The sequence below is a fragment of the Haliotis rubra genome, unplaced genomic scaffold, assembly GCF_003918875.1.
Source record: "Haliotis rubra isolate DU_JTF1 unplaced genomic scaffold, ASM391887v1 Scf1528, whole genome shotgun sequence".
Classification (NCBI taxonomy): domain Eukaryota; kingdom Metazoa; phylum Mollusca; class Gastropoda; order Lepetellida; family Haliotidae; genus Haliotis; species Haliotis rubra.
Genome location: NW_025765479.1, coordinates 137,359 through 142,337, shown reverse-complemented (window position 1 = coordinate 142,337; position 4,979 = coordinate 137,359). Strand labels below are relative to the sequence as shown.

Genomic DNA, 4,979 nt, shown 5'->3' with positions numbered 1-4,979 from the left:
ATTTAACGTGTAAGATGAACACAGTCATAAATGAAATGTAACAGCAAGGACTATATTTTACATACAAAACACACATTATGCGTGAGCAATGTACATGATGTTCAATAATGAGCAGATTATCAGATTGAACTGTGATTTGTTTTGTTAAATGAAAACGACTAAGTCACAATTATAACTTAAGCCGTGACGAAAATAATAATAATGATCTCTTTAAAGGAAATAATTCAAGGCCGTATCTGTGTACACCTGTCCAGAACAGAAATGGCTACATCAGCGGAATTATTTCTACCAGTGAGTCGATTATAACCATCAAAGCTATGGAACAACAAAAACAGTTAAAGCAATTGTATTTCAAAACTGTTTAGCTATATGAGAGGGATTTTCTGTGAGGTGAATTTCAAATTAACATAACAAAACAGGCACAACATCAAAACGATGATCCGAAAATAATTGGGAGTTACTCCAAACTCTTAGAGACGGATGACGTTGCCGGTCCCTTGCTACCAGTAGCGATAGGTGTTATTTCTGTTTCAAGTCTACTCTTGCATCTGTCAAGCCTGATCGTCACCCAGACCCGCTACCAGACACTGTGGTGGACTTCTGAGACTTGTATGACCATGACTGTTTCACCATCGTCTCTGTCTGGATGACGCACAGGTAAATATTGGGGCAACATCTTATTTTATTATCAATAACAGTCTTACACACTATTTTTGCATCATGTTGACGGTTGGTCGGTTGGTGGTCATTACTGCACTGGGAAATATTTCAATCCATTCAACGACCGTTTTTTACTGAACAGATTTACGTAACCAGACAAACGCGTTGTCTGATAATCAGGTCGGTGCTTCTATAAAACAATTTACATGACTTCAAGTCATCCCATAATCACTGTGCGTTGATTTTTAAAATTGAGCAACACGAATGAAATTTTAGCTTTCTTTTTATTTAGAACTGGCACGATTTGACAGAGAAACGATAATGTACTTTCATATCAAAATTTTTGATTTATTGGACTAACAGAATGTATATATGCGAAAATGAGTAAGAAATATGTATTGTCTGATATCAAATATCCCATTGTCTCCTCAAATTCGCTTTTTTCTCTCCGCATGGGCCACTTCATAGTAAGACACCTGGCGTACAATTAGAAACAAAGTATGTCCAAATTCCCGATTCGATTTTCATGCAGGGAAGTTAACTGGAGGATGTACCTAGAAGAAAACAAAGTGCTGGAAACAGGGACCATTCAATGTTATGCAAAGTGGAAGCGGGATTCCAACAGAGAATTCTACATGGAAGAAGAGATGACGGCTTGCACATGGCAAGGAGGTCTGTTAGTAATTATCATATAATGCACTATCGAAAATGATATCACCAATGACAGAGGCGTTAACGCTGTTATTAGGTTTTAGTAACGTTGTATCTGATACATCTCAGGGTGTTCAAGCCGTTACGATAATACTGTTAATGTTCATTGTCCCGATGAGAAGGAATTTCTCCTTCACTCATTTGTATGCAGTCTTTCAATTTTACATGCGTTTAGGATTTTATTCCAATGAACAGAACGGCAACAAAGTCGATCAGTTTGTTTTGCCTCCCATCACTGGACATGCTGACCAACACTGGAACCCTTCTGGAGCTGGTCCAGTAAGAGTGGACAGGATTATCAGTTCTGCTGACCACAAGATTCTGGTGCACTGTCAGTAAGTTTAATGTGTATGTTATATGTGAATTACGCTTACCTTGCATATAATTTACGCCATAGGAGCCATTTATGACACTTAACAAATGTATCATTACTAGTTCACAATGTGCAATGATAACTTTGTGAAACATGTGCGTGACAACAGCGAATCGTAGAATCGAATGGTAAAGTATCCCGAAGTATTAACAACAAAGGTCACATCACATAACGTCTTGATATTGACCCTGGGGATGCAAAATCAAATTGGGAAGGGTAAACAGAAAACTTGGATTGCTATGAGTCCAAAATAGAATTTCCCTAAGTGCAAGCTACATATGTGAAAAGCCAATAACAATATCACATACTTAATACGATAAGTTATATTGGCTCTGAAAATCCGACCAAGGATAGGTTATCTTGATATATACACAGTGGACTCTCTCTCTAAACCGACACATTTTACCGGTCTGGGTCCAATGCATTATATATAAAGCGGTGGAGGAATTCGAAGCCTCGTGGTTGAAGCGTCCGATTCCGATGCCCTAAATGGGTATATTGTGTGAAGCCCATTTCTGGCTTCATCTGACTTGATATTGCTGAAATATTGTTTAAAACCACGCTCACAAGTTGTTTTAACCGTAATAGCTTTGAATGAATATTGTAAGAATTTGTCTCTTTGGTTTTCAAACGGTGGGATTATTCTGCGTTATGATGGCAGCCTTTTCATGACCCAAAGGGGTGGTCTCTGACGATTTTTTTAATGTTGATTTCCAATCAGTGACGGTGCCGGAGCAAGTGGTGTGTTCTGTAGCGTCCTGAACATCATCACTGCCAGGCTGAAGTTGGAGAACAGTGGACATCTTTCTCCATTCGGGGCAACTACAGCGTGTACGACCCAAGTTCATACAGACTTTTGTGAGTAGATCGTCATTTCTGACACGCTTACTGTGAAATATTTAACTCGTGCGAGAGGTGTAAGTTTGTAATTTGTGACCGTTCACATTATCAAGGATAATATAACCATGGCACATATTATGTTCCATATAGGTGAAGTTCAAATTACATTGTCATGTAAATGTAAATGTGTTTCCTTCGATTCGGTGTTTTGGTTTATAATGATTACTATTTAGTTATTTTATTGCACAGTTCTTAGAATGATGCACATATATATACTAGCCACATAAAGAAACTGCATTGTCAAAATATTATCCCAGTTGATAAAGTACGATAACAATGTCAAAGGTACATATAAACTTTAATGGAAGGATCATGAGACCATAACAACAAGTCAGGAGAATTTCAATTGAAAAGTCAATCACAATGACGTCACGAGTCCACAAGCGGGACAGGGTCAAACGACCATGTCACAAGCTCAATAACAGGTATGTCCACCATCGGCATTGAGAACAGCAGTGCATCGACGACGCATAGAACCTATCAAACGTGCAAGGAAGGCTTGTGGGATGTCACGCCAGATTCTCTCAAGTTCTGTTGCAAGGTCAAGGACGTTATCTGGCGGATGAGGAAGACGGCGTAGACGTCGATCCATCTCGTCCCAAACATGCTCTATCGGGGAGAGATCCGGTGAATTTGCAGGCCAAGGCAGTAAGTCAACGTTGTGGTGTTGCAAGAAATCCATAGCAACCCTTGCCGTATGAGGGCGGGCATTGTCCTGTTGGAATGTTAACCCAGGGCCATGACGTTGCAGAAAAGCAATTGCCACAGGTCGAAGAATCTGATCCCTGTAGCCCACACCAGTTAAGTTGCCCTGAACAATCCAAAGGAGTTCTTTGGCGTGCTGTTATTCCACCCCAAATCATCACGGAACCACCACCCAAGCGATTCCTCTCTCAAGACACAGGCCTGTGCATAACGTTCTCCCACGCGTCTATAGGCACGTTGACGTCCATCACTATGGGAAATGTTAAACCTGGACTCATCTGTAAAAACAACATTTCTCCACCAAAACAAGGGTCTGCGGACATGATTTCGGCACCACATTCGGCGAGCTTGTCGATGACGTTGTGTCAGGATAGGCCGTATGGCGGGACGTCGTGGTCTGATCCCGTGATGACGTAAACGTTGTCGAACTGTATTGGGGGTGGATACGGCGAAGTCCTGAGATGGTTCGGGCAGTCATCACTGCAGTCTGAAACCTGTGGCGAAGATGGGTCACCCTTATCCATCTGTCCTGTCTTGGCGTTGTTACACGTGGACGTCCAGAACGTGGCCGATCGATGACGTCATTTGTGTTCTGGTAGCGTCTCACCAATGCAGAAATGGTGTTCCGATGGCAGTGGAAATGTGCAGCCACTTTTCGTTGAGACATTCCCCCACGGACCATCCCAATGGCCGCATGACGTTGTGCAGACGTGAACCTTGGCATGTTATGCGTTTCAATAGCCATTTATTTTTTTAACGATCGCAAGGGCAGGAGTTGAGCTTTCCAAAGTGACAGTATTGTGTGGCATTCATTTGCTCTGTTTCTCTTACCCGGAATGCACGTGCAACAACGTATTGCACGTTTCAAAGACGAACCCACTGACGTCACGGAACGTGTCACGTGCATGCATGTTGGACACATGTCACTAATCTCTGAGTTTAAATCCTCATGTGTCTACACAGGTTTGATAAATTTAGATTTTAAATTTTTGTATGCACAGTTTCTTTATGTGCCTGTAGTATATTACTATATGTTATTTGCAGGATCAGTTCAAGCTGTGCTATAACATAGTGAAGGAATACAAACTGGTGCTTCCAGCATCTACGCCAATCTATGATACACAAGCAGGTAATAACGGTTCTCCTCACCTACAGAACAACAACCTGTCTGAACCGGACAGAATATGAACTTACCTTGTCTTATTCACTCTGTATTTCCTGTACATACTGTATCCATTATAATGGTTAGAGTATAGCTCTAGAGAGGTTATTATCTAGAGAGACTTGTACCCAATACCCAACTGCTTTATCTCGTAAATTCAAAAAGACCGTTCTGTATGTCAGTTCTATCATGCACCTTCTTCTTTATTCCAAAAGAAATAAATGTATACTGATTGTCAATTCAATAATAGTTCGTACCATCGGCATGAAAAACTGGACATAACGTGCTTTGATTGCGTTGAAAGATGATTGTATCTATAAGCAGGATGAGACGTCGTGATAGCGCCTGGTACGAATGAAATTTAGACAATGTATAGTAGAGTATGAGGAAACCTTTAATGGAGCTATACATTTATGAAGCATAATACACAAATAATGTATATCTTTATGATCTGCTCAGGAGACACAG

At 40.8% G+C, this 4,979-nt stretch overlaps 1 long non-coding RNA gene across 1 annotated transcript; it reads left to right on the top strand.

Annotated features, from left to right (window-relative positions):
* The first annotated feature begins 1,255 nt into the window (after window positions 1–1,255).
* Window positions 1,256–2,534, top strand: LOC124270567. The gene is made up of 3 exons (XR_006896824.1): window positions 1,256–1,332; window positions 1,567–1,706; window positions 2,466–2,534. It is a non-coding gene; the product is annotated as an uncharacterized LOC124270567 (long non-coding RNA).
* The last annotated feature ends 2,445 nt before the right edge of the window (window positions 2,535–4,979 follow it).